Consider the following 15,783-nt stretch of genomic DNA (forward strand, 5'->3'; position numbering starts at 1 on the left):
GACTATAGCCACCCCCGTCAACTTCTGATTTCTTGAAGCATTAACATTAGAAAATTCATAACTGTAAGTTCTTTCCCTTCTTCTTTGGCATATAAATCTTTTTAAAAATTCCTTGTTGGAAAGCTTATAATTTTAGTTGGGCCCTATTTGTTTATTTTTGCTTTTATTTCTTTTGCCTTGGGAGGCTGCCCTATGAAAACATTGCTATGATTTATGTCAGAGAATATTTTGCCTATGTTTTCTTCTAGGAGTTTTACAGATTCATGTCTTATGTTTAAGTCTTTTAACCATTCTGAGTTCATTTTTGTATATGCTGTGAGGGAGTGTTCTAACTTTGTTGATTTACATGCACTGTCCAGCTTTCCCAACACCACTTGCTGAAGAGACTGTAAAGGTTAAATTTTACGATAAACTGTATATAGCATCCCTCTCTTACATATGAACCTGTCACAGAGCAGATTCTAAGGGCTAGCTTTTCGCTCTCCTAGCCACCCCCCTTACTAGTTTATACCCAAAGAAATTAAGAAGTAATTTTAATTATCCTGAATAAAACAGAAAGCTGAATTATAAAATTGCTGTTTCCCAGAGTTTTGTTCTTGTAGTCCTTTTGGGTACCAATTTTAAGCATCATCTCTCCGTATGTTATCTTTGTTTCATATTTGTATATATTCATTTTTAGCTCCCTCTTTTCTACTCCTCCCAGTTTTAAAATTCACTTATTTTGAAATGTCTGAAATTCTTTTACACTTCTAATAACTTTAGAAATTTTGACATTTTCTAAAGTACATTTTCTCCATTGTACATGCAAAATTAAAACACTATGGCAAAGAATTGATACAGTTTAAAAAAAAAACAAAACTCCTTGCTGGTTTTGCACCCAGGAGTGAGTGTCTCATGGACCTAGGGGCCATCCATGCAGATCGAGCCCCTGTCTCCCAGTTTCTGTAGGAGGGTAGAAGCCTAACTTCTTTAACACTCACCTGAAATATTGCAGTAGCCTCTTAGTTGTTTTCACTCTTATCTCCGTCAAATTCATCCTCCTCTCTGCCACCCAAACATTCTACTTAAAGAAGAAATATGACCATGTCACTACCTTTCTTATCCTTGCTATCCTAAAATTTTCCTCGTACCTGAGATTATACTTCTCAAACTCAGGCATGCCCATGACCACACACACAGAGATGTACCAAGAGAAACTCAAAACATTAACATGACACATCTTTCTAGACCATCAATTTTACTCAACTATTTTGGAAGTAATTTAACTAGCAAGTATTTGTTAAATTATTACTATATTAATAAGTAGACTTGTAATAGAGTAGAATCTAAACTCTACATGAAAATTTAAACTAAGTAATAAAACATTAGTGCAGTATTACAGCAGTCTCTGCTGTTAGGTGCACTTCAGTGAGAAAGATTCAGAAGCACTGATGGACAGATGAAAGCCAAGCTCTGTATCTCACAGCGACTGTTCTCTGTGCCTTGTCTTCCGCCCATGGCCCAATCTCACCTTCCAGAACACTGACCCTTTAAGCCTACCTCTTAGACATTTAAAATTGCTTCTTCTTCCACAAACAGCACATAATTATGTAGTTTCACGATGTCATTGCACATGCTGCTTCCCACACCTACACTGTTCACTTTGTGCCTTCATATACCAAGAGTCTTCTTCCAAATTCATTTTCTATTTATCCTTCAAGATGAAACTTATCTGTCGTCTTCATGTTTTCTTGACCCATGGGAAAATCTAAGCTTAGTTACCTCCTCTTTGCCCATGACTACAACTGCACTTGCCATATTGCATTAAAATCATTTGCCTATGTGTTTATCAACCTATTTATATTATAAACTTTTGGGTGTAGGAACTATATGTCATTAATGTGTTATTCAACTATGTATCCCTCGTACCTACCATGTGTCTGTCACGTAGTTAATACTGAAAAAAGGCTGCCTGAACAATAATAAAGTACATAACCAACACAGGTTAGTGCTTCCTCCATTTAAGCCTGAGTTTGATCACATCCTCATGTTGTTAATTAAGAATCCAACGCTCTCAGCATCAGTGACCTTACCTTAACCCATATATTCTCAATGGGGGTGATATCACCTCCAGTAGGATTAAAACTGCTTCCTGGAGGGAGAAAAATATTTTAGTGACTACAGGGCTCCCTATCTGACAAAATTTTATCTGGTCATGAGTTGTCTTAAGTATCATATGGGCACCAATGACACTGAGCTCATCAAACATGCACAAAATGTACTAAAACATGGCTATAAAATTATGGTGGGTAGATGGCTGTGACTGGAGGACTCTCTCTACACTGATTTTGCTCAATCTTAAAGTCGTATCATGAATGCCTGAGCATGTCTATTGGCTGCCACTGGTCACCCCAAGGATGTTACTTAGTGCTTTTGTGTGTGACTAGGGCTGTGAAAACTAAACAAATAATAGTATATATTTTATTATTTAATTTTAAAAGATATTCAACCAAACATTATTTTGTGCAGTACTAAAAAGAAAAATGTTGACAATGTTTCAATGAATATCTAGTTAAAAAAACTAGTTAAAAGGTATTTTCTCAGACCAAGCAAAGTTAACAGTTATGTTTACTAAAATACTTCCAGGAAATTATTTTCTGATTGTTTTACATTTGCTGGAAAAGTAACTGTTCTAAATGGCTTTTCCAAAATTTGATTGCATTACCACAATTGATGGTATATGTTTCTATAAATGGTTAATTTACATATACAAATAGGTATATTACAACTTATATAAATAAATAAATTACATTAAAAGTTACTCAACAGTTAGAAAGTTAACTTAAATGTTTATAGCTTTTCAATATTTTATATTTTCCTTTAACTCAAAAATGTTATTTAGTTATTCTTAACCCTGTGTTGAATAAAGAGCAAGCCCTCTGCTTACCCTTTTTCTGTATGAAGCACAAATATACATATAGTATATAAACAGATACACAGTATTTCTGGCATTATTAAAATTTTATAAAGGAACAATTAGGAAAACATGTCAAAAAAAGTCTTCCTAGTGGGGCATTAATGAGAAAACAAGACTGAGAAACACTGTCTTAAATAACACAGTCAGGAAGCATAGAAGCCAGAATCCAATCCTGTTTTGTAGCTGCAAATTAGTTTAAAAAAAAAAAGTCATCCCAGCTGACTCCTGGCAATCAGAAATCTGACGAAAAAGTCATTCTATCACAAGAGCATGTTGATTTTTCCACCTCTGCCTGGGGCCTCCAGTGCCCTCTTAATGGCCTATGATTCTCTGCTCAGCAGAAAAGCATTTTCTCCCCAGACATCCTGGGAAATGCTCTTCTCAAGACCAACTACATTGCAAATCACAGCAGACCTAGAGCTTGATTTAAAATTCTGTAATGTACTCTCCTGCCATCTGTACCAAACAGGAGCTGATTAAAAGACAGCTTAAATAAAGTGAGTCCATACTAAAAAGAGGAATCACCTACAGGTGGGCCAATTCACTCTTCTAATTAATAACAAGGCTTGGCAGGATGTCCACTGGACAGGCATCATAAGACATTCACCAAGCATGCAGGTAAACATGGTTGAAGCCCCTTTGTAAAACCAAACAAACAAAAACATTCATCCCTTGTATAGAGGCCAATAATTCCTCACTATTTATCTTCCCTACTTCCAAAAAGTTTTTTGCATGATTAGAGATCTCTAATAGTTTTTCAAAGAGAAACCAACAAGTCTTAGACCCCATTTAGTCATTCTACCATGAATTATACCAAACCATAGAAATGCAACAGAGAAGGATTTACTCCTCTATAAATTGAAGGTAAAATTACTAAACAATGAGACATCTTCTAATTAACATAATGTGAATAATTTGTAAAATATAAGATTGCAGTCTGTGGGCATTCCAGAATCCTGAAACTAACAAGCAGAAGTGGAAAACCAGTGACTCCAAGCCAAGGGCTGGTATAGAGGATTTGACCAATGTGGTCAAACATTATAAAGTTACCACCATGTTCTACTTGCAATTATCCTGCCAGGTAGGGATTCGCAATGAGCCCTTGGAAACAGAACCCCCAGGAAACTAGATAATAAAGACATACTCTTTTACACTAAGGATGTCTATATTTCCCGGAAGATGTAAGGAAATAACTATGAAGAAGATAATTAAAAGTTGAATATATACAACCTTCACTGTAGTAAGATTAATTAGGAAAACAACGTACCACAAAATGATTTCCACCCAAGGACTTCCTTTACAAGAATATATAAGAGAAATGTAAGTGTTTCAAAACAGTTCACAGCATCCTTCAGTTTTGGTATTACTTTTCACACAAATTTCATAGAAACGGTGACTTTCAGACACTCTTCTATGCACAGAGGTTAATATAAATGTTCACATTAATAAATTATCATAATTACCAACATGAAACCACCACCCAGGTTGAGAAATTCAGAACATCAGCATCATCACCAAGGCCCCAAGCATGCTTTTGCTCACTTACGGAAGTCTCACTCTCCTCAAAAAATAGTTACTATCTTGAATTTATGTTGATCAAATCCTTGCCTTTTTATAGTTACATCATCTCAGTGTGTGTCTCTCATGCTATGGATTAGTATTTTTACAATATGTATTATGTCTGTTCTTATTCTTCCCATTTTTCTTAAAAACTTATGTCTGTGGGATTTGTTCACATTGTTGTGGACACCTGTAGTGCAATACTTTCATTTCTGTATAGTATTCCATTGTATAAAAATACCATAGTCCCTTTAATAATTCTACTGTTCAAGAACATATGCATTATTTCCAATAGGGGGATTATTATGAATAATTCATCTATTCTAGGGCGTATTTTAATGCATACAACCATGTATTTCCGTTGTTACATACCTAGAAGTAGAACTGCTGGGTTATAGATCTGCTTACATTCACTCTTAGTAGATATTATCAAACTATTTCCTAAAGTGGTTGTGCTTTTTAACACTGTTCATGATAATTCCTTTGACCCACATCTTTTCCAACATTTATTGTGATCAATCTTTCTCATTTTAGCCATTCTGATTAAGTGTGCACTGGTATCACATTGTAACTCTAATTTATATTTCCCAAATAATTAAATAATAACTTGGATTGAATATAGTTTCTTTTGGCTACTTGGAGTATCCTCTTGATAAATTGGTTGTTCATTCTTTTACATATTTTCTTTACTGATTTATTAGTTTTCTCACTGATTTCTAGGAATTCTGGATAAGAGTCCTTTGACAGTTAAATATGTTGCAAATATCTTCCCCCATTATACTGTTTGCATTTTCACTCAGTGATGTAAACAGAAGTTCTAATTTTCTTACAGTCAAATTTATCAAACTTCTAATTCATCAGTCTTCTTCCTTTACGGTTAGTGCATAATGTGTTCTGTTAAGAAACGTTTCCCTACTGCAAGGTCATGAAGATACTCTTCAACAGTCTTCCAAAATCTGTGTTGTTTCACCTTTAATAACTGGAATTGATTTTTGTATATAGTGGGAGATGGGAATTGAGTTTCACTTTCTCCCAGGTGGATATGTATTATCCCAGTATTTTTATTGAAAAGATAGTCCCTTTCATACTGCTCAACCTTCATCATAAATCAGATGTCCATACGGAAGGAGACTAATTCTGGGGTCTTTTCCATTCTACTTTTTTTTCCTCTCATTGTGAGCATACCATGCTGTCTCAATTTTTGTTGGTTCTTATTAAGACTTGATATCTACTGAAATGAGCTTTCCACCTTTCTTCTTTTTCAAGTAGTGTCTTAGTTATATATAGTATCTATTAGATAACTGATATCTATATCTAGATAGAGAGATATAATTATTATTTATTCCATCATGTTCCACTCAAAATTAATACTAGGAATTTGATCAGTGAGATCATTCTAGAAAAAACTGACACCATTTAAGGTCTTCCAATCCATGAAAATTATATAATCTCTCTTTTATTTAGGTTTTATTTGCGTTTCCTCAATAATGTTCTGAACTAAAAAGATAGTGGAGAAAAAAATCCTACAATTATTTAGGTAGTAACAACAATTTAGCTGTAAAAAAGCTTCAGATTTCTCATGAATAATATAACACATATAAAGAAAAGAGAATTGCAAGTTTTAATAAAACATTTTGACACGAAATTTTACCTGTGAAATAGTTATTCAAGTGGGAAAATAAGGCATTCGTGAATATTCAAGGCCCTGAAACAACCACTACAGAAAATTTACTGTAGAAATATTCTAGCTGAAATAGAAATCAAAATAAATAACTTAGGAAAAAGAAAGTCAGAATTTTAAAAATAAAATTAAGGACTAGTAGAAATCAAAATTAAGAACCCAAGAAAAAGAAAGTCAGAATTTTAATATAATATAGAGCATTCAAACCAATTAGCATGTTAATTAAGGCACAAACAATTAAAACGTGATTTAAAATATAAAAGACAAGATCCTGAGAATAATTTTGAACTATAAGGTTCTTCTGGTAAACAATAATCGTTTTAACAATGAATAATGTCTAATAATCTCTCTTCTAAAAATGATGTAGGAAAAGGGGAAAAACATGTAAGTAAAGGGAAGACAATTACTTTTAGCTTTTATTGACTATAATAATTAAGAAATTAGAGACTTTAAAATGTCTTCAATAAATTTTAAAACAAGCATTAGTTTACTTAAAATAATTTCAGAAATAAAAACTAACAAAACATAATCCCTTTCTACATCATAAGCCGAGTAGGAAATAGGAATATAGTGGCCCATTTGACATGGTTTCTTGCTCTTAAGAGGAACACAGTCTAATGGCTGAAACAGGTAATTAAATGTTATGATTATATTTTTGTAATATTTCTGTTGTTTAATAGAATTACTTAATACCTTTAAAACAAAGCAGTGATGATAATTATGTCATTATTCCTCCTTGAGTCTAAAGGGAATGCTTCTAACTTCACTCTTAGAGTGCAATACTGACATTTAATTTGAGATATAAATATGAACACATTTTGAAACATCATAGAATCTAGTATTTATTCTTGGTCCAACATAGAATCTACTATTTATTCTTGGTCCAACAAGATATCTTCTTTAGTTCTTCTGCCCATTTGTGGATTTGGTTGTTTGTTTTTTTCGTATTAAGTTGTATGAGCTGTTTATATACTCTGGAAATTTAAGTCCTTGTCAGTCTCATCTTTTGCAAATATTTTTTCCCATTCCGTAGGTTGTCTTTTTGTTTTGCTTACGGTTTCCTTTGCTGTGCAAAAGGTTGTAAGTTTTAATTAGGTCCCATTTGTTATTTTTGCTTTCATTTCTATTGCTTGGGTAGAAGCCCTAGGAGAACATTGCTGAGATGTATGTCAGACAATGTTTTGCCTATGTTTTATCCTAGGAGATTTATAGTGTCTTGCCTTGTGTTTAAGTCTTTATGCCATTTTGAGTTTATTTTTGTGTATGGTGTGAGGGAGTGTTCTTACTTCACTGATTTACATGCTGCTGTCCAGTTTCCCCAAAAACATTTGCTGAAGAGACTGTCTTTATTTCATTGTATGTTCTTGCCTCCTTTGTCAAAGATTAATTGACCAAAAGTTTGTGGGTTCATTTCTGGGCTCTCTATTCTGTTCCATTGAGCCATATGTCTGTTTTTGTCCCAATACCATGCTGTTTTGATGACTGTAGCTCTGATTGCTGGTTTTCAACATGACTATAAGGCTTTTGGTTTTCAAGGCTATCATAAAGATGAGAGGGATGGAGGTAGGGTAAGTTAAAACACCACAAAGCTCTTTGTTCTTACCAAGATTGAACAATTTTTCTTGAATAAATGCTCATGATTGTTGAAAGCTTTTGGTTAATTTCCAGAGTTTAAGAAATGTTGGTTTTGGTCCATTTTTCCAGGGTTCTCATTGCACTTATGAGAAAGAGAATTCCCAAAAGTTTTTTACACCACCGTTCCCTTTGATGTCACTCATTGTTTTCTATAGAGATACTGGATGATGGCACTCTCTAGTATAACACCTTCATCTTAAGAAGCTCTTCTATAAAATTTCCATGAAATCCTTGTGGAAAGTGTACATAAATATGAGCTGGGTAATAGTATAATTAAGCAGATTCATAGTTAGATAATTTAATATAACTAATGAGTTAATTAATGAATTGATTTAAGCCTGGAAGAATGCCCCAGTGGCTCAGGTTTTTGTTTTGTATCATTCAGCCACTTCTGAACAATCTGGATAAATATACAGATTTTTAAATTGACTTTTCAAACATAATTTTAGATGAGGTGCTTTATTTTTAAAATATTTTTATAGGTTGAAACACTGAGTAACAAGACACAATGTAAAGGCCATGAATTTGTCTTTTAAAAATTCATTGCCTTTGCATATTAGGGAAAGCAACTTAACAGCAATATATAATAGAAAAGGAAGAAGAGAGAAAAGGAAAGAAGAAAAGAAAACTAAGTTTTAGTCGACCACCGAAATGGTAAGTGCTAACAGTAGGGCAAGCTTATGGCTGGTGTATCCATACATATACACACACACCTCCACCCATAAATATTGATTATTAATTAATCAAAAGATATTTCTTGAGTACATAATATATATGATCTACTCTGTCAGGTACTGTAGACACAAAGATATATGGGAGAAGTACAGGCTTTGTCTTCACTTATCACTAACAATAAAGATAAATGAAAACAAATCATAAAACAATGCAATAAATATTGTATCAGAGATAAGCACAAAGTGGTACAGGAAAGCTCAAACAGAATGATGAATTTTGTTTGAAAGGAAAACCTTGGTGAATAAGTACACTTAAACAGGCCCACAGGAGTTTATACAGGATCCCAGGGACTAGAAGTGACTTGGCATGTACTGAGTATTTACTATGTGTTTGGTGCTAGATTTAAAAATAAGAAAACAATAATTTCTTGACTCTGAAGACTACATGCTAGTGAGATGCCCCCCACCCCCATCAACAGAAACAACTCCCTAATCTCCTTCAAGCGAAAATGGGCTGAAGGATCTTGGTCAGCTATTAAGTTGGCAAAAACATCTCTGTGAATGATTTCTCCCAGCTTCCCAGAGGTGAAAAGAAAACTTGAATTCATGCTATGACAAGTTCTATGGAAATATACTTGGGTATTATTCAGTGAATTAGAGATGGACAAAAAAGATTAGAGTCATATGCAACTACTCATAAAACTCTAATAGGAAGTCAGCAAAGTCATCAGACTTTTAATTAAAGCTTGGAAAGTAGTTCTATCTCTATAATGTGCTGAATCCTCTAAACTTATTACATAGGCATTTTTTCATTGAATTGCTACAGCAACTATAAGCATTAAACAAGATTTATAGTATCACAGATTGGATGACAGATAATGGTGAAAGCTAAAGATAATAAATAATTATTGGTACCATCTGGACTCTGAAAAATGTCCTTTTAAAGAGTGCATTTCAGTATCCTACTAAAATAGAATTCATGAAAAGAAAATAAAAATGTTAAATTTAAATTAGATGGGAGCAAACTAATTAAGAATTCACAAGGGAGGATGTAGATCTTATTTAGTATCAATTGACACAAAATTATTTATTGAACAGGATGGTTTTCAGATATGCATCTATACTGATGAAACAGAGTAAGTTCTTTATTAATCTCTTCATGTCAAAGATAGTAAATGCCACCTACTCTGAGTCATGGGGTCATTCTGATAGGTTTCCCACTTTTCAGCTAAGAGAAGTCTGGTTACTATCGACATTAGTACACATTATATTCAATGTAGAAAACCTACAGTGACTGCACATGCATACGGTGTATTTATTCTATTCAGATCTTTCTGCATTAATGGAAAATGCGTTAATCATATAAAAAATGTTGGATAATTTTTCAAAGACATTAGATTTGATGATCTATCTAAACCTGCAATAGCAGGTTTTTTCCTCACGCCTGGCTCTTCCCTGAGGAGGGAAGGAACACAGCCCAGAAAACCTACACATACTTCTATCAGGGTTTCTCCTAGAAGGAACTTACAGGAAGGAATTTCAAGAAAAAGAGCGTTAAGGGAGGTAGTCGCAGCAAATGAATTTAAACATTTGCCAAGTGTTTACAAAGTACTACACACGCTTTACACATAGCACTTTATATGCACTCTGTTTTAATTCATAACAATGCTCTAAAAGGATTATCTCCAGATAAGAAAACTGAGTTTAATGATTTGTCCAAATTACACTCTCTATACGATTTATAGTATCACTCAACTGATGAAAACCTAGAGAAACAGTTAAATTTAGCCACTAGAAAGAGAGGCTCTCGAGCAGATTGAAAGCTAGAGAGATGCAAATATCAACAAGGAACCAGACATGTTATACTATGTAGGTAAAGATAAGGTTCAAGAAGATTGTTTCTTTTAGAAGTGCTTGGCACTCTCCCAGTGATAAGAGCTTAAATTAGGGGGACCATGCTGAACAGCTGTCATTATCATGCTGACACATTCGTCATCTAATAAATCCTTTTTTACTTCTCAGACAAGCTGCTGCAATTCAGTGAAAACCTTCACTGCAGTAGATGGAATAGATGTCAACACCTGAAGTGTAAAACTACTTTTACCTTTTGTTTATGATAAAATGCTTCTGCTATTTTGCTAGCCATTGATCACTGTTTTTACTATGTGTTTACAATCAACAACTTATTTGCTCGTTGCTAACATACCAAAACAGTTTTACTCACTTCAGATCACTGAGCATGAAGTTTTGTTTGTCACCAACAGGAAAAGCAGTGCTAAAGAAATCAGCAGAACTCCTGTTAATTTGAAAGCTACGAGAGATGTGTTTTACCTGGAGTAGATAAACCCACGGTATGCCTTGCCCTGAGACAAGTCAGATTTTGATATTCCATAACTTATTTATAGGCAAGCAAATCTCAAATACTCGTGTGCGTTTCCAACCCAAATTATCACTAGAAATTTAGACAACTGCTTACACAACATTACTTCTATTTATCTAAGTTATCTCTATCTAATCTATCTCTATCTGTCTAACGTTCTCTAAGGACAATCTCAGTGTGCTAAAACTGAGTTAATTTTGTCCCATTCTTCTTAACATGTGCCACTCAAATGCCCTGCCCTCTTAGTGACTGACACTAGTGAAGGCACAAGTGTAAAATTCACCCTTGACTACACCGCTTCCTCTCCCCAAACTCTGCAACCCTAACCTCTGTTTAATGTATGACAATCCTTTATTCTAATCCAAAAATATCTCTTCAATCTATCTCCTCCTCTCCATCTCTATTACTGCCCTAGCTTGGCCAACATCATCTCTTGGTGGACTTTTTAAAAACTTCCTAACATTTCTTCCCTCCACAAGTGATCTGGTTAAATGCTAATATAATTGACATATGAGATTCTTCTCAAGTTAACCTCTTACAGCCTTCTGATATTTATACATAAAAGTAAAATCTTCTACATTACACCTCACTCCCTCACAAATAACTCATAGATAATCCAGCCTTTGGAACACCTTTCAGTTACTTGACCCAAGCTCTTTCTGGCTCCTAGGCTGTCGCCTATTTGGCCATTATACTTAATAACCCAGCCCCGCAATTTTCTGGGTTAACTGTCCCTTCCTGTCTCCACCTAGACATCACTCTCCCTAACCTACATACTCGTCGTCTCACCATCATCAGATTTCCTTAGGCATCCCTAAAAAGGCATCTAGCCCTTCCCTTATCTTAGCAATCATCACATTATAATTCTTTAATTGTCTGTCTCTTCCACTAGACAATAAATTCCAGAAAGAGGACAATGATTGGATTAATCACTGTTCTATGCCCTGTTTCTGACTCTATGTCTGGCACTCAATTAACGTCTAATATTTGCCGAGTAATTCAATAAATAGGTATTATTTACAAAGCAAGGCATAAAGGAATCCTATCACATAGGCCATCTGACACCTGTTCAGCTCTCCCTCTCTACAGAACTAAGTTTAAACTCCGTAGCATCACCTGCAAAACCCTTTCAATTCGATTCAACTTTTCAGTATCATCTCCTGCCTTTGTGCCAGTTTTGTGACCAAGGGGGTCTGTTTATAATTCCCTGAACAGTATTTTCTCTTGGTTTTATACTTTGCTCCTGTCACCTCTAGTACGGAGATATCTTTTCTTACCTTCTGACTTTCTAAATCTACTCAGGTACTTCAACTGTCATTGCTGCTCTGGAGTCTTTCCTAACTTCCTTAGAGAAAGATATGATCTTATCTCTGCTCTCAAAATACAAACCCCTGGAAAAGCAGTTCTCGTTCTTTCTGTGATTACCTGTTTGCTTATGCATCTTATTTAGCAGACTGCTGAAGAAGGAATGCAATCCCCTCTGAAGTGTCTCTGCCTCCACACCCCCAAAGAACATGGTGGATACCCAGTCAATGTTTGTTAGTGAATAAACTCCCCAAACACAATCATTCTCTGTTCTTTTAAAACTTGCCCTTGAATCTTCAGTTCCAAAATACAGTATTACTATAATTATTCTCCAGATTTGAGATCTGGAGAATCTAAAGGGTATATTAGGTTATTATATGTACATTAAGCAATTATCAACACAACACTTGAAGCCTGATAGAAAAATACTCTAAACACCATTAAAATGTTCTTTACTCATCTCCTGCACACATAAAACCTTACACTAAGATTTAGTATTTTTTATTACCAGTCTAGTGCCTAATACTAGATTTAATAATAGAATCTTCTTTCAAAATGCATGAAACTTGTCTTTGGCATTGTTCTTTAACAGATTAGCAAGATAGATTCTTTTTTCTAATGGGTTAATTTACCAAGATTGAAAGAAAACTACACCTTTTTATTCTTCTGGCATTAGTACCAACTATTATGACATATGTTGCCAAAAAAGTGGTAACCTTTGAAATGTGTCTGTTCAGCAAACATATTTGCAATCTCCTTCACACTTTTCTTGCCGTCTTTTCCTGTACATATATGTCCGAAAATGTGTCGCCTAATTTCCTTAATACACACCCTTCCCCATATTAGCGAGTTGTTCAAACCTATCTTCTGAACTTCCCAGTTTCACCGTAAGAGAGTGATGAGTGCTGCACTTACCTCAGGCTACAAACAACTCTAAAACAGGACAGAATATATAAGGCAACTATTTTCAGACACTGGACAGTCAGCAGCTCAAGACCAATATATTTGAAAGAAGGAAAATGCACGTGTGCACCCCCACCCCGCCGCCAACTGCAACCACCATCACCGGGTTCCTGTCACTTGCTGCCACTTGCAGGACAGGACTGCTCTGCCAAACACCACAGTGTCACTAAGCCGAAGGGGCAGAAATCAGCGTTCGAGTGTGGAAGGTACTGTAATTTGTGTCACAGGGCTCTGACGAGGACAGAGCCGGGATGAGTGGCAGAATTTTGTGCGAGGCTTCACAGCTTGATCAAGGGCAAAACTGAACGCATGTGAATGTGGCAAGACTCTGTAAGGCCAAGTAGAGAGACGACACAGGTGGGAGCTGAACAGCAACTCCAGAAGCCCCACGGGGATGCAGTGGGATGCATCAGAATTCCCGCCAAAGTGAAGTGACCTCTCGGAGTACCCAGGCATTTACTTGACCCCAGAAAGACTGTACCTTAGGATTAAGGATCATTCTCTAGAGCTGCTGTTTTCAAAGTGCGGTTCATAGACTACTGTGGATCACAAGACACTCACAGGGAGTCCACAAAGTCAAAACGGTTTTCATAATACTACCATGTTACTGCCTTTTCCTCTGTGTTGACATTTGCACTGATGGAGGAGAATAAAGATGGGTAGAGTGTCTCACAACTTAACATCAACCACAGCACCAAAGTCTAATAATAGCATTGTATTCTTCACTATCATGCACTTACAGTATAAAATTATTATTATTATTGCTGTTACTGTTATATATATGTGTGTATTTTTAGTTCTACTTAAGAATGTCATTGATGAAGTAGTATAAATTTTAAATTTTACTAAATTTGGATGCTGCATTTTATTAATAGTCTTTGTATGTACATAAAGTTCCTCTACTGCATACCAAAAAACAAGAGTTGTTGCAGGAAAAAGCATTTATATAATAATCTGGATCCAACTTGACCAATTTTTTTTTCATGGAATATCAGTTTTACATGAAAGTTTTACTTTTTCACATGGAACCAAAACAGATGGTTCTTCAGATCTGAATACTTTTCAGACATTCTCTCAAAACTTAATAAAGTGAACTTGTCTTTTCAAGAAAACAACAAACAATATTTATGGCTAGTGAGAAAACTTGAGCTTTCATGTAAAAATTATAATTTTGGAAAACTTGCATCTGCCTTCTTGACCACGACAATCTCCCAAAATGTAATGACTTAATGACTTTTCTGATAACATTTGTGACTGTGATTTTCTGATATCATATAATAAAATGTGTCAATATTTAGAAGGTCTTCATAATTCAGGAACCATTTTTTCCAAATTATTAATACATGATATTACAAAGTCCTGTATGGAGAGAGTAGCCATTCAAACTGCAAGATGCACCAGTGGATTTTAATATAACAAAAAATTTAGTAAAAACAAAATATGGTTTCAGATTCCACATTATAACTAACTTCTAAGAAACTAACACTTGTCAAGCATTGGTTAGCATCAAAGAGAAATACCTATAATTATCTGAAAAAGCTATTAAAAATCTCATCACTTTTCAAACTACCTATCTGTGTGAGGCTGAATTTTCTTTACATACTAAAACCAAAGCAACAAATTGAATGCAAAATCAGACATGATAATCCAGCTGTCTTCTACTAAACCAGATATTAAGGAAGTTTCCAAAGGAAGTAAAGCAATGTCACCACCCTTCTCACTGACTTTTTCAATAAACAAAAAGTTATTTTCATAAAAATGTATTCTTTATATTAAAATTTAATGCATTTAGTACTGTTACGCTTAACAGATCTGTAAATAAGTACAATTTCTCAGTCCTAATTTCTAAAATCATGCATGGTGACAAAGATAAACCACATAAGAGCATTCTGAATACTTAATAAATTTTAAGAAGTTAAGAGAGGTCCCAACTAGAATGTTTGAAGACCTCTGCCCTAGGATAAGGGCCATGTCTTGGAACTAATAGTAAAACTGAAATATATATTGCCTAATGAATAATAAAACTAAGCTTTTGGGGACTAAGAGATTTTAGCAATAATTGTAACTGTCTCCAGAGCAAAGCTCATTAACTTTTAAAGGACGACAACATAATATAGACACACACATTTTTTTCATCTACAATGTCGAGTATATGACTGAAAAATATCAAATCCTGTAAGCCTAAAAAATGACAGATGATTAAGAAAATGGCAGCAAAAGAAATGGATTCCAAGATGACTCAGATGTTAGAATCAGAAGACAAACACTTTAAAAGAGCTATCTAAACACACTTAGGGATTGAGACAAGACAGACCTAATATCTGAACACAATGAAAATATAGCAGAGCAATGGAAACTATGAAACGAAAGAGGTGAAACTCCATAGCACAACACTGTAATATCTTAAATAAAAACCTGTAGACATTATCCTACCAGAAAAACAGAAAGGAGGAGGGTGGTATGGGAGGGAGGACAGAAACATAAACAGAGCTTCAGTGAACTGTAGAAAACAGAAAGTGTTTAATAACCTGCGATTGGAATTTCAAAAGAGAAAGCAAGCTAGAATGGAACAGGAAAAGAACTGTTAATGTTATAATGGCCAAATCTTCCCAAATTTGGAGAAAACTCA

This window comes from Vicugna pacos, chromosome 10, assembly GCF_048564905.1.
Source record: "Vicugna pacos chromosome 10, VicPac4, whole genome shotgun sequence".
Classification (NCBI taxonomy): domain Eukaryota; kingdom Metazoa; phylum Chordata; class Mammalia; order Artiodactyla; family Camelidae; genus Vicugna; species Vicugna pacos.